The following is a 27,503-nucleotide window of genomic DNA, read 5'->3' on the forward strand; positions in this document are numbered from 1 at the left end:
TGAAACTGTTTTGAATGTTTTGTTATATATAACCAAAAAAGTGGTGACTGTCATAATCAGTTTGAAAATAAGTCAGGAAGGTGACCTCTGAAGGGAGCCTGACAAATCACTAGGTGCCTCATAAACTATTGTATGGAGATTGCTGCACAATGAAATCCAGGTTCAGATGGAAATAATTACCAGGTCTTAGCAACATGAAACCATTTTCAATCAGGCTATCATTTATCAAACCTTCAAATGTTTGTTGGATGTGGCTGAACAGAGCTGTGTGCTTCCTTTATGGGAACTAATCTCTGAGATTAAAATGCTCATAGATTGAGGTCGATTCGGGGCCAGGAAGAAGTAGAGAACAGTAACTCTTGGCAAGGTGTCAAGAGTAGGATTACCATACTTCCAGATTTCCCTGGAGATGTCCTCCTTTTCAGGGGTCTGTCAGGAGTCTGGATGCTTTTTTCCAGCCAGCCCATTTGTCCGAATGGGCTGGTGGATGGACTTGTCCCCCCACCCCCAGCCTACCATAGCGCACCCTGGTGGTCTAGTAGCCTCTTCAGGGCAGGAAAGAACTCCACTCTTTTCTGCCCACTGCTGCTGACCTCCCAGCTACCTCCGCTTCTTGAAAATGGCAGCCGAAACATCAAGTGGAGGCCTCATGAGACTTTGCGGAAGTCTTGCAAGGCCACCGCTTGAAGTCTCAGCAGCCATTTTCAAGAAGTGGCAGCAGTGGGCAGGAAAGTGATATGATGTTGATCAGAGAAATGCAGGTCTACATAGAGAGACTAAGCAGAAAAAAAGGAAATGATAATGTCTCACGTCTGCACTCTGTTCTAAAAGCTGTATCTCAGTAAGGATTGAAAGATTCTGGGGTGGTTTAGAGGGAAAGCGGTCAAAATTGTGTGTGATCTCTTCCAGAAGACACATGAGAAAAGACTACAGTACACACACTACAGTAGAGGAGAGGTGGGAAAGGGGAGATACAATCCAGACATTATAAGATACTAGCAATAAATGCCCGTTTCTGTAAGAAATGAAACGGGCGCTAGCAAGGTTCCCTTCCCCTCCCCCTCCCTCTCCCATCATCGGCATACAGGGAGAGAAGAGGAAACCTGTGAGGTGTTGCATCCACGTTGTCATCCGTCCCTTGCACCGTCCGACGTTCAGTGTGTGTGGCTGGCTGCGTCGCCCCCGAAGCGGTTTTGTGCATTTGTGTTGCGCTGGTGTTGGGTGCCATCTTCGTTTCGTCGCATTGGTGAAAATCGGTGCGGGCGCACCGTCCTGATATTCCTGTTCGGCGCCATTCGCGTTCCAGAAAATCGTGACGTCAGCGATGTCATCACGTTCCTGTTCAGTGCCATCTTGAAAATCGCTCCGGCCGCGACGTCATAACGTTGGACGCGAGGGCGTCACCACCATGGAGAGGCTTCACCACCATGAATCCACGAACCCTTCACGGAAGTGGCTGGAGCTTGGGGCCTCAATAGAACCTTGAGGTAGCGAATTATGTCCGGAAAGGGTGTGGCTAGGGGCGTGGCTGAGGGCAGGTGTATGAGTGAGAGTGAGAGTGAGTGGTGCTGACAGGGTACAGCAGTGCAGGGCTTCAGTGGTTCCCTGCCACACTGTGAGCTTCAGAATTGGAGGTGAGAATTATTAATATAGATTAGCCAAGAATCAAACATTTTTTCCAAAGAAAAAAAAGCTGTAGACCTAAGGAACATATGAAGTTGCAGGGAGGTAGACTTGAACAATGGCAGGAAACATTTATTCAAGGAAAGGGTGGTGGTTAATACCATTGTAAACCACCCAGGTGGCTCACCAAAGGGTGGTTTATCACATAAACTTGTAACTTGGTGGTTGTCCTCCTTGAGAAGGTGATGGAGCAAATGGAATTCAAAAAGAAGTGGATGTACACAGAGGATCGCTACAAGGCAAAGGAAGGAAATAAACCACCCGGTATGCAGGCTGTGACGATAAGCGATGTCTGAGCCACTCACAGCCATGGGCTGAACTGACCCCAGATATTCAATGCCGGGGCATGCTCTGCTCCCGGCATTGCATATCCGGGTCTCAGTGGTCACCCAGAAGTTAACCAGACACTGGCCAATATTCAGACCGATGCCCAGTTAACTTTAGTGCAAGTTAGCAGAGCCTTTTTGCTATCCTGACTTTATACGGTTACTTAGCCAGTTAGTGGACTGAAAATCATTGCTAACTGGCTAAGCAGGTGTTCTGCTCCCGGCCTGCCCCTAATCTAACTGGTTAGGAGATGGGCGGTTAGCAGTGATATTTTACAGCACCAGCTGGTTAAGTGCCTCTGAAAATTGTGTGCCAGACTGCTCAGCTGGCTTGACCAGGCAGAAGCATCTCCTGCCTGGTTAATTGCTTTTGACTATCGGATGGACGTTCTTAATGTTCTTATTTAAATACTACTACTACTCAACATTTCTAAAGCGCTACCAGACTTAGGCAGCGCTGTACAGTCAAGCATGAAGAGAGACAGTCCCTGCTCAAAAGAGCTTACAATCTAAAGGACATAACAACAGAGACAATCAAATTAGGACAGCATAGTACATCTGATTACACAATAGTTCATCGGGACAGACTAATAGATATAAACAGCTAAAGATAATTAAGGTATGCAAATGCATAATACAGACAGATTGGTAGTGGTATTGAATAGAGGAGTAATGGTTAGGTTAAGTGCCAAAAGCAGAGTTGAAAAGATGGGCTTTGAGCAAGGATTTGAAGATGAGTAGGGATGGAGCCTGACGTATCAAGTCTATTCCAGGCAAAGGGTGAAGCGAGGCAGAAAGAGCGGAGTCTGGAGTTAGCGGAGGTGGAGAAGGGAGCAGAAAGGAGGGATTTGTCCAGTGAGCGGAGGTTCCGAATAGGAATGTAGGGGGAGATGAGGGTGGAGAGGTAAGGAGGGGCAGCAGAGTGAGAGCATTTGTAGGTTAGTAGGAGAAGCTTGAATTGTATGCGGTAATGGATCGGAAAGCCAGTGAAGTGACATCAGGAGAGGCATAGGCGCCCGGTATAAGAGGCTTGGACAGGCTAAGCCTCCCCTGCTGTGCTCTGAGAGGTTTAAATTGTTGATTTACCTCCATCCTCACAGCAGGAGCTGCAGTGAAAGCCCTCTAGCCTTGTGTAACCAATTGTAGAAATTGGTTTATGGTTTGTTTACCTTACTGCGGGGGGGGGGGGGGGGTTGGCTGGGTTGCCAGGGAGATATTTAAGGAGGATGACTTCCTGACCTGCACTGAGAACAGATAGCAGCAGAATCGGACAACCAGACAACAAAGGTAGAAAAGATTATTTTATTTTCATTATAGTGTTTGGAATATGTCCACTTTGAGAATCAGGTGCTCATCATTAAAAGTTTATATTTATTTACTTATTTATGGCATTTTATCCCACATTAAACATGAATTAGGGTGTTTTGTGGCTCTACATGAGAATTGTGATGATATGATCCCTTGTTTCATATTGTTGACGGTCTGCATTTTCTGTATGGGTGGTATATTGGTGTATTAGGTTCTGCCCAGTGTAATATTTATGGTACAGTAAGGTTCTGAGTGTGTTTTTGCACAAAGTTGTGCATAGTGTTTTGCAGTTGAGCGATTGTGCTTAGAATATGCTTTGAGCAACCACTTTATTCTTTGACATATGATACATATCTAATATCTAAATTTAATAAAAGGTATTAATTGTGACTTTTATTTTTATTTATTTTTTCTGTGTGTTATCAGACAATTATGAATTTAAGCTCCACCCCTGGCCCCACCCCTAACCCCACCCCCTTTAGCCTCCCCAAACAGTTGGGCCACTGACCGCCTATGAGGAGAGGGCTGATGTGAACATATCGACTCTGGCGGAAAATAAGGCTGAAACTTTGGCTTGGGTTTCAGCAGTAATGTCAGGTGTGAAGAGGTAGAGCTGGGTGTCGTCAGCATAAAGATGGTATTGGAAACCATGAGATGAGATCAGAGAACCCAGGGAAGAAGTGTCAATGGAAAAAAGAAGGGGTCCAAGGACAGATCCCTGAGGTACTCCAACTGAGAGTGGGATAGGGGTGGAGGATGATCCACCAGAATATACTCTGAAGTAGGTACGGTGGGAGAGATAAGAGGAGAACCAGGAAAGAACAGAGCCATGAAATCCAAATGAGGACAAATAGAGCTTGACAATAAAGTTTATGTATGTTGCTATTATCAATTTGTTTCAGATCTGTGCATCAGTTTAGGGAAATGTGGATAAGGATTGGTAGGAGAACGGTGTTGACATTTTCCACAGTTGAAGCATCCAATGCCTCTTAAGTCAGATGACAACATGTGACTCCATGTTTAATGTGTCAAGAATGAAGGAGCTATCACGCCTTTTACTCGTCAGGAGGCCTTTTACAGACGTGTTCAACCTTGCATATTAACTGCATTTCTGTCAAGAAATATGTGCTTTTAAATGAGTGTAATATTTTTAATTCACCATTATTCAGAGCTAAAGTATAATGTATTCACAGCTAATAACATTTGAAAGGAGCTACTTCAAATGCAGGCTCATTAATACAGGTTTTGTGCAGCAACATGGCAAGCTGAAGGCAATCAACAATATTGGAGCAGGGTAATAAATTAATACATTTCAGTCTATAGTTTTGGAAAGGGAAAGCATTTCCATTTACTATTGTCAGGCAAAAGTATTTTTTTTTTTTAAAAGGCCTATTCAGATGATTATCTTATTTTCCAGAATATTCAGTCCAGGGTTTTGATGGAGGTAGGGAGAACTTTCTCCTCCTGTTCCAGTTATCACAAGAGAATTTTAAGAAGACTAGAATATTTTAATCTGAACTGGAAATCATAGAGCAGTGTTTTCCTAATTCCAGTCCTGGAGTACCCCTTGCCAGTCAGGTTTTCAGGATATCCACAATTAATGTACATGAACTTGATTTGCATACACTGCCTCCATTATATGCAAATCTCTTTCATGCATATTCATTGTGGATATCCTGAAAACCTAACTGACAAGGGGTACTCCAGGACCATACTTGAGAAACGCTGTCATAGAGCACTTCACTGGAAAGACTGCATCCTATGTGGTCTCATACATACCATATAGGGCATTCTGAGAAGAGCGAATTCTGTTCCCATAATACTTCAGTGGGACAGTAATTTAATTGAGACTTGGGAGGAAGTATGTTTCTGACAGATGACCAGCACCACCTCCTGCAAGTACCCCAGTGTTGGGTAGAGGTCTGTCATTCAAATGTTGATGAAGTTTTGATGGTTTGAGAAAAGTTGCCCCTTCCCGTAGTTGCTGATCTATCAGTTCCCCTGAAGACGCCAGTATCTCGGCGAAACATGGTCCATGTAGGGAACCAAAGATAAAGATCAAGGAAGATTGAACGCCGTTCATGTATCATGGAGTGTTTTGCAATATAAAAGCATTACTTTGCCCCGGGGCTTGCATCGTTTTTCTGCACAGGACACCAGTGCTCTCATCATCCTACTTATAAAATCATCCCCCTCCAGATTCTACAAGAGTTGCTACGACTATACAGCTAAGTAGCTATTTTTATGACTGTTTATGACTTTTTTCTTTTTTGGTAACCTTTTATAGGCTAGGAGGTAGGGTATGCGATGATGCTGGAATGGTGTTTTTATATCTGCAGCCCTCGGGTCACTGTAAAGCACCTAAAAAAACTGAGCACAATTCACTATATATAATTTTTTATTTAAATGTTGCATATCATTGATTTTTCTTAAACACATTTGCATTTTGGTTTCTGTTATACTAATAAGTTTACTTAGTTGGAAACCGACATTTAACTGAAAACCCACCATATTCATCAGCTTATTAAATTTTAACTGCCAGACCCTCGACCATTCGTCTAACTTTTGGTGATCCCTTCTCATTGTTTCTACTCCCTCCAGGGTATTGGCTATTTTCTTGTCATCCACAAAAAGGCAAACCTTTCCTTCCAACCCTTCAGCAATATCTCTCACAAATATATTAAACAAAATGGGCCCCAGTACCAACCCCTGAGGAACTCCACTGCTCACCATGCTTTCCTCCAAAGGATTCCATTTACAACCACCCTCTGCCACCTATTGATCAACCAGTTTTCAATCCAGTTCACCTAAGTTCAGCCCTTTCAGCTTATTCACGAGTCTTCTGTGGGGGACCGTATCAAAGGCTTTGCTGAAATCCAAGTAGATTACATCTAGCGCATGGCCTTCATCCATTTCTTTTGTCACCCAGTCAAAGAAGTCAATGAGATTCGTTTGGAAAGATTTTCTTTTGGTAAAGCCATGTTGCCTCGGGTCCTGTAACCCATTGTCTTCTAGAAAATGAACTGTCCTTTCTTTCAGCAGTGACTCCATTATTTTTCCTACCATCAACGTGAGATTTACTGGTCTGTAGTTTCCCACTTCTTCCCTGTCTCCACTTTTGTGAAGAGGGACCACATCCGCTCATCTCCAATCTCGCGGAACCTCTCCCATCTCTAAAGATCTGTTAAATACATCTTTAAGAGGTCCCGCCGGGACCTCCCTGAGCTCCCTCAGTATCCTGGGATGTATCCCATCCGGCCCCATAGCTTTGTCCACCTTCAGATTCTCAAGCTGTTTATAAACTCTTTCTTCCGTAAACACCGCAGTATCCATTGAATTCCCAGATATTCCTTTGGCAGCCAACCGTGGTACTTCACCAGGATTTTCCTCCGTAAACACCGAAGAGAAGTAATTGTTTAGCACATTGGCTTTATCCTCCTCACTCTCCACATAACCGTTCTCATTATCTTTGTCTCGCAATTCCATTCCTATCTTTTCTCCTTTCTCTAATATATCTGAAAAAGGTCTTGTCACCTCTTTTTACATCTTTAGCCATTTTACTTCTGTTCACGCTTTCGCTAGCTGTATTTCCTCTTCTTTTCTTTGAGTTTAATCCGATAATCTTTTCCATTTCTTTCTTTTGTATTTCTTGAACAAAGTCTCTTTTGCTCTTATTTTTTCAACTACTTGGTTGGAGAACCATATAGGCTTCCTGTTTCTCTTGTTTTTGTTTTCTTTCCTCGTGTAAAGATCAGTCACCATATTTATAGCAGCCTTCAGCTTTGACCACTGATGTTCCACTTCTCCTATGCCTTCCCAGTCCAACAGCTCCTTTTTCAGGTATTCCCCCATTTTATCAAAATCAGTACGTCTGAAATCCAGTACTTTGAGTTTTGTGCATCCACACTCTGCCTTTGCCCTTATATCAAACCATATCGTGTGATGATCACTATTACATAGGTGGGCACCCACCCGGATATTAGAAACACTTCCTCCATTCGTGAACACTAGATCCAGCATCAACCCTTCTCTCATGGGTTCCGTCACCATTTGTCTGAGCAAGGCACTTTGACAGACGCCCACAATCTCCTTACTTCTTTCCGATTCCGCATACGGGATGTTCCAGTCCACATCAGACAAGTTAAAATCTCCCAACAGTAGCACCTCCCCTTTAATACCAGTCTTTTGAATATCCTCTATCAGATCCTTGTATAGCTTCTCCGTTTGAGCTGGAGGTCTGTAGATAACCACCATATGGATACAGGTTCCATTTTCTCTTTACAGGACGATCCATAAAGCTTTTTCCTTTCCCCATGTCCCCCGCATTTCAGCCGCTCTTATATTGTCTCTCACATACAGCACCACTCCTCCACCCCTTCGGCCCTCTGTATCCTTTCTAAAAAGATTATAGCCTGGTATAGTTATATCCCATTCATGGGAATCTTTGAACCACATCTCTGTAATAGCAGCAATATCCAAGTTTTCTTCAAACATTAGGGTTTGCAAGTCTTGAACCTTTTTACCTAGACTAAAAGCATTTGTGCTCATTGCTTTCCATCTGCATAGTGAGTTTAGGTGGTTTTCTATATTTAGATGACCTTTCCCTCTGCCATTAAGTTTATTTTGGGGGTGACTTTCCGAATTCCCTTGTTTTCTTTTGTCACCCCTACCTTCTAGTTTACATATTTTCTAAACAAAAACATTTTCAATAGTTTTCTAGAGCAAAGATAATCTGTAGTTCCCTTAATTGGTAAAGGAAGATCGTTCCAGATTAGTGCTGCCTGGTAGGGTAATGAATTGCTTAACAATTTATGAGGTTTTATGCATTTTGACGAAGTTTCTCATATTCCGTGAGGATAAACCTGACAACAGTTGGAAATTATCTCCCATATATATATAGGTAATTCTTCATATAAAACCTTATAAGCAAAAGCACAAACTTTAAAATGTAACCTAGCTTCAACCAGGAGCCAATGTAATCTAATTTTGTCCTAATTTGCTACCCCAGTCTCTAAATCTCTGGCAAACCTCAGAAAGAGGAGATAGCCAACTGGTAACAATGGGGGTGGGGGAGCACTTGTAAGGTAGACTTATTCAGGAGATCTTCATTAAGATGGAAGAGGACAGATAGGAGATTCATCTTTTAAGTGAGCTGGGCAGATTATAAAAGTGTACTTTAAATTTTAAACCTATTATGTGAAAGATTGGACCTGACTGCATTTTTATACTGTTCTTGGGTGTTGATGTCTGTAAAGTATTATTGGGATTACATTTGTCACAAAGCAGAAAAAAACAAAATGTAATTAGATAAATGGTCAGCCTGATTTATCTAAGGTTTACTCACCTTCTTACCATTTTTGCTTCCGTAAACGAGTCTTCTGGTTAGTTTGAAAAAATACTTTTGATTTCTTTAGTGACCAAGGCGCCTTTCTACAAGAAAGCGTTGTTTTGTGCTTAACATGTTGTAATGCAAGATTTTAATACACAGCAAGACCAAAACTAATGCTGCATCAAGCAGGGATGTTTACTGCAGGTGGTGCTTTAACGTAGGTGAGAGTTGCCTGTCCTTGTCAGGTGGCTGCAATATATTTGGAGCTGGTATTTCCAAAATTTCAACAAGAAAAACTGAGTAGAAAAATTCAGGTCATCTTTCTTAGAAAGATCAAAGATTGACCCATTCATCATCATGTGCTTCAGAGGTTAAGGTTCTAGCCATGGCTGGTTGGTCCAAAAGGTTTCCCTGCCATGGACTAACAAGTCTCTAAGGCAATGGTTCCCAAACTTTCTCGGTTCATGGAGCCCTTAATGTTTAAGTAATTTTTTCACAGTGCTCCTAATGGCACCCCCTTATGGGGGCATGGAGTTCTGCCTTTGCTTTTGGGGATGCCTGAGCTCCAAGCTTCAAGGAACTTGGCGACATGCTTCTGTCGTCAACGCCAACACTCCTGCACATGTCGGCGGGGTTTGGGCAGCAGAACACTTCAGCGGCGGGGACTTGGGCATCCCCGCCACCCATTCCATGGGGTCTTAAAATATGCTGAAGCTTCCATGTGAGTTCACTGTAGCGCCCCGTGGTGGGAATCGCTGCTCTAAGGTATTTATACTGTTCACCTTGGCTACTGTAATATTTTCTGTGGGGGTTTCTGACAGTTCAAGTACAATTCTGCCAAGTGTCTGATAGGGTTGTATAATTTTAATATAACAGCCTAGCTCTGTTGTACTATTAAAGCTTTAAAATATTAAAGCTCATTAATGGTGTCACTCGGCCATTTTATATGATTAGTTTTAAGCCTCTCTTGGGCAGGCAAGAAGGGGAGTTTTTAATGAAATGTTCCCTGCTCATCTGACCTGCGGTACTGCTGCATGAATGCCATTTTTATGAGGCAGGTTTATGACGTTCATTATTCTGCGCCTTCAGTCACTTCATGGCTGCTCTAATTTTTAAAGAAGAGATAAAAATAAGCCAGTTCCTTCTTTACAGTCAAGAAGCACTGTGTTCTCACTTTGACCTTTAAGCTGTCATGCACAGATTAATGACATCTCTCCTGGAGATTGTTTTAGACTTAATACTAGCCATGGAGTGATTAGCCGACCTGCTGCACTGGCTACATTTTAAGGAGCGTTGTCAGCAATGACAGAAGCCATGTACCTTCTCATTTTGTATCATTGATGTACATCCCACTGTACACAGAATGCCCTTATTGGTGTTTTCCAACCACCACAAATCACACCAAAAGCTGCCTTTGCTCTTTGTATATGTCAGAAGGATCCCAGAACTCTAGTAACTGCGGATTCTTGAACAAAATGGCAAAGCAACCACAGTATTTGCAATGGAAAAGCTACAGCATGTTTCCAAGTCACTACTGTACTACTAAGGACTAGGGGTCCTTTTACTAAAGTTTGATAACAAATTTAGCACACGCTAAATGCTAAGAAACTCAAATGAATAAAACAAGTTTCTTAGCATTTAGCGTACCTTAGTAAAAGGAGCCCTTAGTCATCTCCATCTTATCTACTACTACTACTAATAATAATCATTTCTATAGTGCTACTAGATGTACACCCGCTACACTAACCATTAGGCCAGTCCTCCAAGCCACTATCTGAACGTGAAAACACTATCTACTTCTCCATTCCAGTGTTTGAAAGTCAAGGCATTTTTTGAGTTGGGAATTTCCAGCAAAACATATGTTTAATGCCTTGTCTGTCGCCTTCCGTTCCATAGCATAGAAAAATGTAGGCAGGTAAAAACCATTTGGCTTATCCAGTCTGCCCATCCATGCCGTCTACTCTCCCTTTCACTCCCTTAGAGGTCCTATGTGTTTGTCCCAACTCTCTTGAATTCAGATACTCAGGGCCACGCAGAGGGGGGAAGAATGGGGAATTCCTCAGGCCCAGCCTTGGCACTGGCAAGCTTCTTCTTTCCTGCCTTCTTCTGGGTTTGTCCTCTCCTGCGTGTCGCCGGGACCCGGATGATTGCATTAACACAATATCGTGTTGATGCTGTCATCCGAGTCCTAGTGTGAGCAGAAGAAGGCAGACCAAGGAGGTTGGATGAAAATAGGAGACAGGATGATGTCAAAAAGTTGAAGCCAAATAGGTTAGTCTCTCCTTCGCCTTCCCCACACAGCAGTCATCCCACAACAAATCAAACAAACCTATGAGCTGCTGCATCCACATAGTGGTCCTTTATTGCTCGGCAGCATTTTTATTTGATCCCACTTATATTTTCAAACATGCCGACTTGTGCAGCGGGCAGGGGCAGCGACATGAGTAGAGAGGATGGGGTGGGGCCGTCCAGTTCTGCCCTGTGCCCAGCTGTTTCTCTTGGCAGCCCTGCAGATAGTTTTTCTCTCTACCACTTCCACCAGGAGGCCATTCCATAAATTCACCACCAATAACCCTGCCGAGACATTCTGCTCTGCAGCAGAAGGAAGTAAGTCCACTTATGGCCAAAAATAATTTGTTACCTATCTGTAATTTAGAAAGTATGCCCCATCATAATGTATATTGGACTTCTGCATAGCCCCTTCAGGATCTCAAATAGTTATTTATTTATTGCATTTGTATCCCACATTTTCCCACCTTTTTGCAGGCTCAATGTGGCTTACAATACATCTTGAAACATAGAAGACATTAGAAAATAGACATTTAGTATTACAGAGGAATCTTGGGCAATATGATAATGAAAAAGCAAGATAATAGTATAACAAGCAGACAGTTTTGAATATATGTGGAGGAACTGTATGTGTTCACATTGGTTGATCTTTGTGGTATGCCTTGTTAAAGAGATGGGTCTTCAGCAGTTTGCGGAAGTTCATTAGTTCGTAGATCATTTTTAGGTAGCGCGGAAATGCGTTCCATAGCTGTGTGCTCAAGTAGGTAAAGTTTGATGCGTGCATTAGTTTGTATTTTAGACCTTTGCAGTTAGGGTAGTGCAGATTGAGGAATGTGCGGGATGATCTTTCAGCAAATCCTGGGTGATAAGTCTATCAGGTCTGACATGTAGGCTGGCGCATCTCTGTGAATGATTTTGTGGACTAAGGAGCATATTTTGAACATGATGCATTCTTTAATTGGGAGCCAGTGTAGCTTTTCTTATAGGGGTTTAGCACTTTCATATTTTGTTTTACCGAATATGAGTCTAGCTGCAGTGTTCTGGGCTGTCTGAAGTTTCTTAATTATTTGTTCTTTGCAGCCGGCGTAGAGTGCGTTAAAGTAATCTAGGTGACTGAGCACCATTGATTGTACCAGGTTACGGAAAACAGTCCTTGGGAAGAAAGGTCTTACTCTTTTTAGTTTCCACATTGAGTGGAACATCTTCTTGGTTGTGTTTTTCGCGTGGCTGTCGAGTGTTAGGTGTCGATCGATGGTAACTCCAAGAATTTTCACGGTTTCTGAGATTGGGAAGGTTCAGATTTGGTGTGTTGATGGTGGTGAATTCATTCTTGTTATGTTGAGAGGTGAGTATTAGGCATTGGGTCTTTTCTGCATTAAGTTTCAGCCGAAATGCATCCACCCATGAATGCATGGTCTGGAGGCTTTGGTTGATCTCATTGGAAATTTCCATTAAATCATGTTTAAATGGGATGTAGATCATTATGTCGTCTGCATAAATGTATGGGTTAAGGTTTTGGTTTGATAATAGTTTGGCTAAGGGTGTCATCATTAGGTTGAATAGAGTCGGCAAAAGGGGGGATCCCTGTGGGACTCCGCATTCAGGTATCCATGTGGCTGAGGTAGTCAAATTAGATGTTACTTGGTATGATCGTGTGGTTAGGAATCCCTTAAACCAAGTGAGAACGTTACCTCCAATTCCGAAGCACTCAAGGATATGTAGTAGTATTCCATGGTCGACCATGTCGAAAGCGCTTGACATGTCAAATTGTAGAAGTAGTATGGTCTTTCCAGTTGCAATCATTTGTTTGAATTTGGTCATAAGGGTAACCAGTACTATTTCAGTGCTGTGGTTAGACCGGAATCCTGACTGGGAGTCGTGGAGTATTGAGAATTTATTTAGATAATTTGTGAATTGTTTGGTCACTAAGGGTTAGTTTGGTTATTAAGGGTTATTTCAGAGGCCAAATGCAGTAGGGGGTCCTTTTACTAAGGTGCACTGAAAAATGGCCTGCAGTAGTGTAGATTCATGTTTTGGGCGTGCGCAGAATGAGTTTTTTAGCGCACATACAAAAAATGTCTTTTTTTTTTTTTGCCGAAAATGGACACACACTCTTTGGAGCCCCTCACTCCTGGGCGGCTTCTTTCCTCCCTAGTTGGAAACCTCTGTGTCGAGGCTTCCCTAAACTGTGCAGCCTCAGGGTTTTTAGCTTCCTCCTGGCTTGAGACCCTAGATGAAGCTACACATTTTTACAATTAAAAATCCTTTCATTGATGTCCACCCTCCCACTCTTCTGCCACCTGATCAGTGATCCACCATTTTAGATCCTGATCGGTGTGCTACTTCTCCAGCCACTGTTGAACTAGCAGCGCACGCATTTATTTATTTATTAGGATTTATTTACCGAAAAGAATTCACTCAAGGTGGTATACAATAAGAATAAATCAAACATAAGCAACAGACATTTATAGCAGTAAAAATATTCAAATAACAATACAAAGTATGGCATAGTATACTACTTACAATATCATCACAATACGTAATAGAATATTTTAATAGACAGCGTAGGGTATAAGCAATAATGGAACATGTAGATAGGTAAGAGAGTAAGAGGAGTTAGAAAATAAGGTGACTAATTTAAAGAAAGTTGCACATGAGGTCAATAGAGATGGTTAACGTATAGATGGGTACGAGAGTAAGAGGAGTTAGACAACAAGGTGACTGATTTAAGAAAGTTGCACATCAGGTCAGAGAGATTATTAAATGTTATGTCAGCTAGGGTAGGTGTGGATAAACATGTCCTGCTGCAGTATGTGCAGCCTATGTCACTCCGTGTGTGTGAGTGAGACTAAGAAGTTAGTTACTTCTTCCATTAAAGGCCTGCTTGAAGAGCCAAGCTTTCACCTGCTTCCTGATACGGTGAGAAAACAAGAAGGCAAATGGTCTACTAGATCCAATGTGGAACAAAAAGAAAAGCAGACCTTATGAAGAAAAGCAGTCTTTTTTGGTTCATCAATACTTCCAGGATTCACCTACAAGTGCCCAGATACTCCCAGGATTCACCTACAGGTGCCCAGATACTTCCAATATTCACATACAAGTGCCCTTATAGGAAAGCGGATGGGATTTGATATACTGCCTTTCTGTGGTTACAGTCAAAGTGGTTTACATATTATACACAGGTGCTTATTTTGTACTTGAGGCAATGGATGGTTAAGTGTCTTGCCCAGGGTCACAAAGAGCTGCGGAAGGAATTGAACCCAATTCTCCAGGCTGCTGCTTTAACCGTTAGACTTCGCCACTCGGCTTTATAGGCTGACCCAAATAAATCAATTTACAGGGACATTGTAATGCATTTGAACTATTGCATGTTATATTTATTCTAGCCCTGGTCTTTATTTATTTATTTATTCATTTACACATTTATATCCCACTTTTTTCCACAGGGATGCGGACTCTAAAGTGGCTTACAATGTTCTGATAAGGCAATAGCCAGACCAGTTGTTTTACAAATACAATTACATTAAATAGGAGAGAAGGAACAGAGAAGAAATAGGGAAAGGGTAAAAGAGACAAAAAAAGGGCTAGGGACATTTTATTAGGAAGGACTGTAGGCAATATGTTAAAATTCTGAAGATGGCAGTCAGAGATAGGCTGGTCTACATTAGACTCCAGATTCTGAGACGGTTCAGGGTAGCTTGTACAACTGTCAGCAAGGCAATCCATGATGGGGAGCAGGTGAAATACCCATCCAGACCAGGAGAAAGAAGCAGGCCACAATTAGAACCCTTGAAGGCAGGAAAAGATGTGGCCGGACTGGCCAAGCTGGAATAGCATGTTGCAAGTAGCCAGGAAAACTGTTTCTTAACTGTTCACACCAGCACCCTAAACGATGGATGCAGGGACCAGGAGATGAGGTGCTAAAGGCCCAATGGTGCTGCCTCCATGAACAATGGTTGGTGTACAGGCAGGCTGAGTACCAGGAGGCACTGACAAAGTGCAAAAGAAGCAGGAGTGTTTGTGCAGCGCTGCGTATGCCTTGTAGCGCTATAGAAATGCTAAATAGTAGTAGTAGTAGTAGTAAGTGGCCCGGAGTGATGAAAATGGAACCGGAGGTGAGCGGCAACAGCTGGAGCACGAACGGGTCAGGCCGCAGTTGGTCGGCGGCTGGTCGGCAGAACTGCAGCAACGAGCTGATCCGACTAAACAGCAACAGCCCAACCGGCTTCCCACGGCGCCCCAGACCATGACAGGCCCAGGTCCAGCGATAAGGAGCTGATCCACGGCCAAACGCCAGTGGATAACCCGAGGGCCCCCGAAGCCAATGACTCCCCACTCCGTTACACGGGCACGGATGATGCGATTGGGCTGTCAGACGGCCCACCGATACGCTGGTGATGAGTAATGTCGGCCGGAGCTTCCCTGTGGTAATACGGACCGAAACAGGTGATAAAGTGAAAATCAGATCTCTCTGCAGCAACAAAGGAAGCCAGCGCAAACAAAATCGGGCCAGTATACAGCCAAACAACGGTTTAGCTCCGAGATGGCATCAGGAGCTAACGGTTCTTAAGCCTGTTATTCAGCGGCGTTTAGTTTATCTGGCCAGCTGGACCCTTCTAAGGTTTGTGACCACCATTGACATCGCCCACACTGTCGGTGTAATCACAATGTATCATCCTTATCGAATTTATCATATATTTGTTTGGATAATTGCTCACCTATAATTTTCCCCCTTTTATGTGCTATAACTAGGAAATCATTGAAGATCAAATATAGCTGCCTAATATGCCAATGTGTTCTCATAATTTGTACCATTTTAATTGTTACATTTGAATAAGGTAACACAAGTTGTAAAATAGGTACTTTTCATATACTGACTGTATATATAAAGATGTACTTTAGATTTATATATAATGCTACTACTACTACTATTTAGCATTTCTATAGCGCTACAAGGCGTACGCAGCGCTGCACAAACATAGAAGAAAGACAGTCCCTACTCAAAGAGCTTACAATCTAATGGACAAAAAATAAAGTAATCAAATCAATTAATGTGTACAGGAAGGAGAGGAGGGTAGGTGGAGGTGAGTGGTTACGAGTCAAGAGCAATGTTAAAGAGGTGGGCTTTCAGTCTAGATTTAAAGGTGGCCAAGGATGGGGCAAGACGTAAGGGCTGAGGAAGTTTATTCCAGGCGTAGGGTGCAGCGAGACAGACAGCGCGAAGTCTGGAGTTGGCAGTAGTGGAGAAGGGAACAGATAAGAAGGATTTATCCATGGAGCGGAGTGCACAGGAAGGGGTGTAGGGAAGGACAAGTGTGGAGAGATACTGGGGGGGAGCAGCAGAGTGAGTACATTTATAGGTTAGTAGAGTGGGGAGGTGGGTTTGGGGGGAAAAATGAGAAGCTCAGTTTTGGTCATGTAATGCACTGTATGTATATAGAGAGAGTGCATTTCCAGAAAGCTAAGTCAAGTTAGTCCAGTAAAAGATAACATCTTGCATTGCTTTTGGTCTTTATTTCAGCACAATTAAGTGGACCAGCACAGAACTCTCACTGTTTTTTTATCCTTGTTGGATTCATAATGACCAATAATTATTCTCTGCCTTTCCTCATGATCACTCCTATCCTCAAAGAAGTTCCCCCCAGAGTCCTGTATGTGTGCATATACATATTATATAGCCTCCCGACTCCCCCCCCCCCCCCCCCCCCCAAATACACCTAGTCACGACATTCCAGCATCTCCTGACCTTGCCTGTGAGGTGGCATTCACCATGTTTGGGCCTGATGTGAATTTAAAACAAGAGAATTTTGCATGCCCTTCATAATCCTGAATTCCCCCCTCTTCCCCAGCCCAGACATCTTTACTGGATGCAGAAAGCTTTAAGTGTGTGGGTAATTATGTATGTAGAAGAGGAGGGAGGATTCCATGGTGAACCATGGCCTTGTGAAGCTGGGCTGTATATTCTAACAAATATATTTACCTGGAGTTTTCCATCAATATTCAAGTTTTATTGAAAAAGACAAGCAAATTAGAGCCTGGAAAGACATCTCTTCTCCTCCTCCCACCTGCCCTGCATTTGCAGGCTGGATGCTGTGTGCATAGATTTGCATGAGCCCTCTATGTATTTCACAGCCAGACACTTAATGTGAGATATTTCTCCTCCTGTGGTGGAAAACCTTTACAACCCTTTATGCTGCTTGAAGGGACATTGACAGCCTTTCTCCCTTGCCCTGCAGGCACATTTATAGCTGTATGAAACAAAGACAATGGGGGGTGACTGCATTCTCTCTCCCTGTCTAATTGGAGATCTTTCTAGAGGGTAGAACAAACTTTTTCATGCTTTTAACTACTTGATTGTACTGCAACTCCAAAAGTAAATGGCAGGCAGGTAATTTCTTTATATTTCCTTCTCTATAAATATATATTTATAAATAATGTGTGCTCATGGCTTTTCTATTTGTTTCTTTAATGGTGTTCTCATTAGAAAATCAGTTCGTAAACTTCCCTTTCATTGACTCACAGCCTAACGGAAGAAAAATAATTACCTGTTCAGCTTGTGATACAGCTGTGTCTTGTGCCTTGGCACCCCGTGGGGTCTTATTATTCCATGATAGAGACACCCCTGGGGTTCCTTTATTCCTTCAATATCATTTCTTTTATCTCGTTTCAAGTAATGTATAATTTAAGTAAATTGCTTTGATCATTGGAATCTCTGTTGATGGTAGAATTTGTCACCTTCCAGAGATGGTGATCCTTCATGCTGCACCTATAGAGCCCTGAGCAGTCAAAACACACGTTATATGTATAAGTTGCGTGGTGAGATGATATTTGTGAGGAAATATTCCTGAATATTACTGTTTAATGCCCTTAACGCCATTCTGAAGACCATCTTTAAACTCAGTTCTTCATGTTCAGCTTAAACAAGTGCAATAAAAATAGTTACTGCTGCAGGTAAAGAATAAAATGTGATGGGAAAATATCAAACAAGTCAGAGCTTGCAAACACAGAAATATATATCTACGTCTGCCTTTCTATTCTTCTGTTCTTACATTGAGTGGGAAGGAGAGCAAGTTGTTTGGTACAATTGCAGATTGACTCCAGGTCTATTCCTTGTAGACATTCTGTCAATAGGCATGAGTCTTTTTACTTACCTACATGGAACCCCACAGAGACTGCAAATAATCCTGTAAAAATAAAGGGACAAAATGACTGAAAATAATGTCTGATGACATCACACAGTGTAATATGGTACAGTGCCAAAGTTTGTGACTATTGCTATGCATGTTCAGTGCATCTTTTTTTCTACAATTACAAAATTGCTTTACTTTCTCTACATATCTGATGTAGTGTATATAAAAGAAATCTTTTCATTTATGGATTTGGTTTAAGTCGCACCTTATCAGTAGGTAATTCAAGGTGAGTTATATTCAGGTACACTAAGGGGTAGATGCATCAAGCAAACGTAAAAAAATCAGAAACGTAAAAACCTTTACCGAATCTGAAATAACGAAGCATGCTCCAAAAACACAGCCCCAAAAAGTTTGGTGCGGTATTGTAAAGAACGATGCACTAATCCCCGTCGGTAATCGGCTCGTAAAGCATGCGCAAAGCAGCCAAGCGTTATGCTGGCTGCTCTGCACATGCCAGAAACGTAAGAAAAAAAAGAAAACACAAACACGTGGCTTCCCACTTTCCCCTGCATGTCTCCACAAACATTAAAGGATCGGGAGGGGGCAAAGGCGCTCATCAGCAGCGTCCTGTATGGACGGCCTTGCCTTGCCCCCCCCCCCTGAAGTCCCCGCTGCTCCCCGCTGCTCCGTTTGTGAAATAAAAGCTTTTAAAAATGAAACCTTTGCAGTTGCTGGGCTCCCCCTCCCTTCCTGTGTCTCTCTTCTTTAGTCGGCAATGCTCCGCCTCCTGCCCTCCTCCACCTCCGTGCCCCGCCCCCCCCCAGATTTCGTCCCCGCCTCTCCCCCCCCTCCCCACTGGACTCCCCTCCACCATAATGGCCGGTGCAGCGCCTCTCACCTATGTTTGAAGGCGCTGCACAGGATGGATCAGCTATTCTTGAGCTCTTCTGTCTCCTTTTTCTTCCTGTGTCCGCCCTCCTCTGACGTCAACTATCTACGTAGATAACTGACGTCAGAGGAGGGCGGACACAGGAAGAAAAAGGAGACATCGGAAGAGACAGAAGAGCTCAAGAACAGCTGATCCATCCTGTGCAGCGCCTTCAAACATAGGTGAGAGGCGCTGCACCGGCCATTATAGTGGAGGGGGGGTCCGGTGGGGGGGGGGAGCGGCGGGGACGAAATCGGGGGGGCGGGGCATGGAGGTGGAGGAGGGCAGGAGGCAGAGCATTGCCGACTAAAGAAGAGAGACACAGGAAGGGAGGGGGAGCCCAGCAACTGCAAAGGTTTCATTTTTAAAAGCTTTTATTTCACAAACGGAGCAGCGGGGAGCAGCGGGGACTTCGGGGGGGGGGGCAAGGCAAGGCCGTCCATACAGGACGCTGCTGATGAGCGCCTTTGCCCCCTCCCAATCCTTTTTTAATTTAGTTTCCTTTTTTATTTTAGGCACAGGGAAGTAGGGAGCCACTTTTCTTTTAAAACATGCCAGCAATTTGGTTTTTCATCGTGCAGGGGGCAGTGGGGAGATGACAGCTCAGGCTTTAACGACAGGTCTGAGCTGACGTTAAATTTCTGGCGGTAAGTGAATCGTTGCTATCGTTGGTATGGTTAGTGCATTCCGAATTGTCTACATTTCAATGGTAGTTTCTCATTTGCATTCCAGTTTCGTTAGCTGCTACTGCCGTTGAAAAATAGGCTTTAGTGCATGGAAAGGATAGGAAATTCTTCCTTAAGCGCTCATTTAACGATGAAAAACATTTAGTGCATCTGGGCCTAAGTCAGTTGTTTTAGAATCCCCATTCGTGATTTGGATGTGTATATCGCATAAACATCTAAATCTTGATTTTAGACAGCTGGGATGTAACACATCCCAAGTCAAGGGGACATGGACTGGACATGTGGATGGGACTAATGCATGGTTAAAATATGCACATGCACTCTCCATTTCAGATGGACATCAGGGCTTACAGCTGCTTCTGGGGATGTCTAGGTTATTTAAATGTGCTCTGTTTGTGCATTTCTCTAGGGGAGAGATTAGAAGAGGTCTCCCCTTAATTCATGATGGGGTTTTTTTGTTCCCCACCTCCCTGAAAGCGATATTGGCACATAATGCCAGACTCTATGACAGATGGGGAAAACACAGACATGCAGATGTACACATCTATGTTCTGGTAAAACTGCAGATTTATGCATATCTGTGCTGGTAAAGTGACAGATGTATGCATGGCTGTGCCGGTAAAATGGCAGACGTACGCACGTCTGTGCGGGTAAAACGGCAGACGTATGCATTTCTATTCCAGTAAAATGGCAGCCGTACGCATGTCTGTGCTGGTAAAACGGCAGACGTATGCATTTCTGTTCCAGTAAAATGGCAGCCGTACGCATACCTGTGTGCCGGTAAATTGGCAGCCATATGCATTTTTGTGCCGGTAAAATGGCAACCATACGCACATCTGTGTGCTGGTATATACACATATATGTTCTAAAATAACAAACTACACATATCTGCAGATAGACGTGTTGCAGCTGAGTTGTCTCCATTGATATTGTAGAAGCTGACATTTGCAAAATGGGTGTTATAGCTTCACGTAGTCACATATGTGCCCATTCCTGCTACGTTTTAGAAATTGCTCTACATTGGCAGATGTATTTCTAAGATTTTGGTGGAATTTGAGACTCTGACTTGATGCCTAAATTCTGCTATCTACATTGTACCTAAAATCTGTTAAGTATTTTTGGAGATCATGATGGAAGAGTATAAGAGCAGTGACTGTGTTGCAATCCGGCATGCTTCTATAGTGGTATAGGGGTGAGTAGAATGTTTCCTTTCTCCTTTGGGAAGAGTCCATTTTGTAGCGTAAAATTCACGTTTTTCGTTAGATCTGTTATAAATATGAGGTCGTGTATGTACCTCTGTGGCCACATCCACAAGTAAATGACAGAAATATCTCCTAGGTGAATACACAGTAACACACAGTTAAAAATGAATGTGAAAAAGTGCAAAGTGATGCACTTGGGGTGTGGAAATCCAAAAGAACAGTATGTGCTAGGCAGTGGTTCCCCCTGGAGGCACCCCAGCCAGTCAGGTTTTCAGGATATCCACAATGATTATTTATGAGAGAGATTTGCATGCAGTGAAGGCTACAGAGATATGGTGTACTTGGCCCTGAAGGGTGTGAAGGGCTTTGATCCCTGCTGGCCAGTGGACACACTAGGGGGAATTAGGCACCAGGATGACCCATACTAAGCTAGTATTCTGTAACGGGCACTGTGCATGAAACCACCTTTACAGAATACTAGCTTAGTACTCATTGGAGCTCATTTTCAAAACAGAAAAACGTCCAAAAAGTGGCATAAATCTGCATTTGGACGTTTTTCTCACAAACGTTCAAATTGGTATTTTCAAAACCAATTCTTAGATATCTTTCTACGAAGTCCATCAGAAGTGTGTTAAAATCACAATGGAGTGTGTCAGGGGCACATTAAGGGTGTGATCGAGCGTTCCTAATACTTGCAAGTTTTTCAGCCATAATGGAACAAAACAAAACCGTACAGGACTAAAACTAAGACGTTTTGAGGTAGACCTATTTTTATAACGAAAAAGGCACACAAAGGTGCTCTGAATGACCAGATGACCACTGGAGGGAATCGGGAATGACCTCTCCTTACTCCCCCAGTGTTCACTAACCCCCTCCCACCCCCCAAAAATGTGATTTAAAACATTATTTGCCAGCTTCTATTCCAGCCTCAGATGTAATATTCAGGCCCATTAGAGCGGCATGCAGGTCCCTGGACTAGTGTAGTGGTCGGTGCAGTGCACTGCAGACAGGTGGTCCCAGGTTCATACCTCCCCCTACCTGTTACACTTGTGGAGGAAACTGTGAGTCCTCCAAAACTCAGCAGAAACCCACTGTACCCACATATAGGTGCCACCTTCAGTGGTGTACAGTTGAGGAGTGGCCTAGTGGTTAGGGTGGTGGACTTTGGTCCTGGGAAACTGAGGAACTGAGTTCGATTCCCACCTCAGGCACAGGCAGCTCCTTGTGACTCTGGGCAAGTCACTGCAGTGCCCCTAGGGTGCCCTATTGCTTTCCTGGGATATCTGGGGGACCAGTCTACTAAAAATGCTGGCTCCTGCTACATCCCAGTGCCTTGATTTTGTGCGTTTTGCACTTAGGCCTTTGTTTTTTTAAACAAAATTTGAGAAAAATTGAACAGTTTACCATAATTGCTATCTTCTTATTCATTTCCCAGCACTTAGCGCTCAATTTGCAGTGTTTCTACTTCCTCCAATAAGTAACACTGTCTTTTCCAAAAGCTGTCTTCTTGAGTCAGTGTGCCAGTTCTCACCCAAGAAAGCTGTATTTCCTATGTGTGAAAAGATCAGTGCAGTCGTGTTTTGAGCAATGATAAATTTTTGTTTGCCGCTTGAAGAATTCCTAGCTTTTATCAAATGTTTCCATGAAATAAATTAATGTCCCACTTAGCAGGCCAGAAACATTTGCACCCACCGATGATTGAGGCTCTAAGCTCTTCTCAAAGCAACTTTTTTTTTTTTTAAGATGTATTGTGGTTCCAGATGTTGTGTGTAGCTATTTATTTGGCTTGTAAACAAGCCACCAAAAGCATTCCACATAATGACAGAGAAACCACAATTATATTGTTGTGGGGCTCTACAAAGGACGCTGCATACTTTTCTGATTTAGAGAAAAGAAATCATTCATTCCTTTTGAAGGCCGATTTCCAGATTTAAGTTTGCACAAAGGTATGAAATGTTCTGGAAATCATTAGAATAGTGACAGAGAAATGTGATTTTTCTTGGTTTTTTGTAGGGGGAGGTGGAAGCAGGAATCAGATTTATTGCACATAAGAAAGGGGAGAGGTGAATAAGTGTTTTTCCTTGAACAGCAGCAGTGCTTTGCTTTATATGCAATAAGTTATTGATCTCTTCTTATGATTGGCAGCCAGTGTTAATCTCGTGTACAGCTGTGAATTAAGTTGTCCTTGGCGCTGGAATGGACTTTAATAACTCATGCAATACGCCTAGTCTAATGTACTAATCTGTGAATATACTATTGTGGTTATTTTGTTGGGAAGTCCTACTGTCGGGACCCGTTTTTTGTTAAGTGAGATTCAGAAATCACAATAATGATTTTTATAAGCGCACTGACCTTCCTATGCTCTTAGTCTCGAATCACTACGCTTCTCCTTTCAATGTTATGATGATTGCCAGTGTCATCAAAGGACATTTGGTACCATTTGGCATAACGAGAAAGGGCAGCAAGGTTTGTGGTTGCCTCCTTTCTGCCTGGCAATTTTGGCATTGCGCCAAGTACTTGTCAGGTTTGAGTTGGCTTGGTGACAGAATTAAAATAGATGGTTTTTATATGTTGGGAAGACAGCAAGATAGAGAGCAGAACAAGTCTGAAGTCACAGGAAAATGGAGGGGAAAAAAAGAAGCGGAAAGAACTAAATGTAATACAGATTTTTGCAAAGATTTATACTTAAGACATATAAGATGCCTACTTTGTCCAGAATAGCTACCTCGTGTTTAGATTATTACAAATAATTTAGGCAGACCAGTTGACTTGAAGAACACTGCCACCTGAAGTATAGAGATGGTCGTCTAATCCCGAGAGAGTTAGAAGTTGTAGTTAATTTTATGAAAGGTCCTACAAATATAACATAATGTGGAGTGGAGGAATGGCCTAGTGGTTAGAATAGCAGTCTTGACATCCAGTGGTGCCCAGTTAAAATCTTGCTGCTGCTCCTTGTGATCTTGGACAAGTCACTTAACCCTCCATTGCCTCAGGCACAAACTGTGAGCCCTTCTGGGACAGGGAAATACCCAGTATACTTGAATGTAATTCACCTTGAGCTACTACCGAAAGAGGTGTGAGGAAATCCAAATAAATAAATAATTCTGAATGGTAGTGAGTATCTGTAAAGATGCCCTAACTTTGGCCATTGATCTTGTTTTGTTGTGATGAGTGTTGGTTAATAGCTTGACTTAGTGCCTTCTCTTACTTGGCTCAGTTAGAGACATACAGCACAACTCCTAGGAGCCGGACTAAGAAAAATAAATGTGGAAATTATGGACATCTGTCATTAACCAGTAAGTAAGAGGTAGAGGCAAAAGAGTTTGAACTTGTTACCTTCCCTCCTTGCTGGGCCCAGTCATTTGGTAGTGAAGAGCATGCAGTTTCCACATGCATGGGACTTTTTTCAGAGGTCTCTTGGGGATTTTTACAATCTGATTTGCTAGCAGTGGCCGATGCAGAATAGTCTCCAAGCTTTTCTGTAGTGTGCCACATCAAGGCTTTATGGAGTCATTCTGAGAAGACTTATGCACTTGTCAGAAAAAAAGAAATTGCCTACTTCTACCACTCTTTCACCCCATGTACCTTCCTAAAACTGTCATAAAAGATGTCCTAAGGTGGTTGTTACCAAGCTCCCCTCCTAAGAGATGATTAAAGCCAGATGAGACAGGGCCCCTGAAACACAGTCCCTTTGTTGGGGAAAACAAAATCCTCAGTAATTGGATACACATTGAGTGAGGCACTTAAAACAGCATAGTAACAAGAAAAGTCTGTAGGGTTATGTCATAACTGCCAGGGTGGGTGTTTCGTTATTGTAAAAGAGCGTGACCGTCTGATTTTTACAAACCTACTCTGGGATGTTGATGTTGGAGATGTGAAAAAACACATAAACTATACAGTGTTTCCCAGTAGTGAGAGATTCTGTGCAGGAGACATGGAGAGGTTAGATACAAAAAAAAAGATGGAACGCAAGGCAGGTTTACCATATGTGCAGAAGAGCTATAAACCAAACAGCTATTTCTAGACTCGCGCCAGTGCTGTAATGCCTGACAGGTGGATTATGTCTTCCATGGGCCTCTAGTGGTAACAGAAATCAACCTCTGTGTATCTGCCATTCGTAAAACTCATGCACTTAGTTGGCTCAAACAGAAACTCATCAGCTTCCAGTTGGCTTCTGCTGTCGTTTTCCATAATGCTGCTGCAGAGTCTGTGGTGCAGGCACTGCTGACTATCACCAAGCTTTGCAAGGCTGCCGGAAATGTCTGGGAAGATCTAATAAACGCTTATCTTACAGAAAGACTTTTAACTGGCATGAAGTCTTAACGTGAAAGTATTTCCTTTTGGCCTTCCAGAGTTTAAAAGATCGTTTTGTTAAACGTTGGTCTTAATGAACAGAAAGAGTTTGAATGTGCCAAATTAAAGAATCCTTTCTGCTTAACACACATGCATGCAGGTCATATCCTCCCCTTTTATATAGACCCTGTGGGTCATAGTTCAAGCAGCAAAGAAAAATGTTGTTGAACCTATTTGGAAAGGAGCGGGTAGTCTTCTCTATTGAATAACGAAATTCTTCTCTCCCTCCAGAAACTACTGAATTTATTCTCTGGTGCTATGTGCTGTTCATTCTAGTGCAGGGGTAGGCAACTCCGGTCCTCGAGAGCCGCAGGCAGGTCAGGTTTTCAGGATATCCACAATGAATATGCAGGAGATAGATTTGCATACCATGGAGGCAGTGCTTACAAATCTATCTCCTGCATATTCATTGTGGATATCCTGAAAACCTGACCTGCCTGCGGCTCTCGAGGACCGGAGTTGCCTACCCCTGGTCTAGTGCATATTGTAAGGTTTAGGAAGATGGTCAAAGAAGTCCAGTGTTTGCTCATTCTAAACATAAGGGAGGGGGAAATAGCATCTTTCTGAATTAAGTACTAGGCCAGAGCAAGCAATGGGTTGTACAAACTGACCTATGACCCATTTGACCCATCAGTTGCATAACTCATTATCCATGACCCACCCGCAATATATTGAATATAATCAATGACAACTGTTGCATAAGTCGCTTTAGCAGTTTGTTCTTATATCCTTCAAGGACAATTGACATTGCCACAATTATAGTTTCTGGATTCTTGTTGTTTCGTTGTGCCGTAATAATATGAGAGTTGAAAGCACTGAAATGCCTTTCACATTCAGCAGACGAAGTGAGAATCACGAATATCCTCCTGGCAATGTCTGAATGTATGGGAAATCGGTCACTGCTGCCCCCACCATCAAAGTGGATCGAATTCTCCAGGAGAGACAGTACATGGGAATGACAACTGTAATAGAAAACTGTGAAGTAATATTTGAAATTGAGCTTGAATGGGTAGGCTCCTACTTTAAAAAGATGGCTCATATTATTAGTATACAAACGCATGATATATCTGACCCATCCATAATTTTTGTGACCCATTCAATCTGCTGACCCATGACCCTTTGGCCCATTGCTTGCTCTGAGTACCACCAGTGAAACCTGATGAAAAATGGAATCCTGAACATCCATTCATCAGGTCTGGAAGAGTGGCTTAATGGTTAGAGTAGCAGGCCTAAGATGCAGGAAAGCTAGGTTCAAATCCCACTGATGCTTCTTGTGGCCTTGGGCAAGTAACTTCACCCTCCGTTGCCTCAGATTTAAATGTAGGTTATAAACCCTCTGAGGGAAGGGAAGTACCTTGTTGTATCTTGCCTTCAGCCTGTTTTTGTAAGACAAGTGATTAAATAAGCCCATGATAGGTCGGTCTGCGGACTAAAAAGCTGTCTTCTCTCTGATTTGCTAAAATGTATCCTGTTTACTAAGATCAGGCACTGCAATTGACTTAACACAGGACTGTTTTCTTTAAAATATTTGTCACTTGAATTCAGGGGCGTAGCCAGACACCCAATTTTGGGTGGGCCTGGGCCAAAGATGGGTGGGCAGAACTCCGCCTTGTCCCACAAGTGATATGGTCTCGTCCTCTCTCGCCTGCATGCCATATGGTCTCTCAAACATCCCCCCCCCCACATACCTTTTAAATAGTAGATTTTCATTGGCAGTGAGCAGCAACTAATTTACACGGCTCATGTTGGCCCCATAGCATGTATCAGTTGTTCATCGCTGCAGGTGAAGATCTGCTATTTACAAGGTAAGCAGTTGTTGAGAGTTTTCGGCTGGTGGGGCTTGGGATCCCTGTCACCCACATCATAGGTGTGCTGCTACTGAGTGGGCCTGAGCTCAAAGTGGGTGGGCCTGGGCCCACCTGGGCCCACCCTTGGCTACGCCACTGCTTGAATTCCCACCGATATATGCTTACAGGTTTGATCACCCCTGAGGCAGGCTCACGCGCTGAAACACAGCCTACTTGCGTCCTACATGTGTCGTTTTTGTGACTATAATAAAGTCCTTGATCTTTAAACATCCTTGTTGTATTCACCTCACTACTTCGTTGATGTCTGCACTTCTGTGAGGTTTTGGATCTTCTCCTCCTCTTTTTGTTCTCAGTCCTACAACGCCATCACAACAAAGCGGATTGAGTGCTTTTTGAGGTAGGATTCAGTCAGGTCCCACTCAGAAGGTTTACTAGATACATAATTGCTGTCACTGGCCATT

The 27,503-nt window shown here is 43.0% G+C and overlaps 1 protein-coding gene and 1 long non-coding RNA gene across 14 annotated transcripts in view; both read left to right on the forward strand.

Annotated features, from left to right (window-relative positions):
* FBRSL1 (fibrosin like 1) overlaps nt 1-27,503 on the forward strand; it is an 808,371-nt gene that overhangs the window by 411,169 nt on the left and 369,699 nt on the right. The gene's annotated exons all lie outside the window — the stretch shown is intronic.
* On the forward strand, nt 13,553-13,735 carry LOC115481203. The gene is made up of 2 exons (XR_003943902.1): nt 13,553-13,593; nt 13,682-13,735. It is a non-coding gene; the product is annotated as an uncharacterized LOC115481203 (long non-coding RNA).

This window comes from Microcaecilia unicolor, chromosome 11, assembly GCF_901765095.1.
Source record: "Microcaecilia unicolor chromosome 11, aMicUni1.1, whole genome shotgun sequence".
NCBI lineage: Eukaryota > Metazoa > Chordata > Amphibia > Gymnophiona > Siphonopidae > Microcaecilia > Microcaecilia unicolor.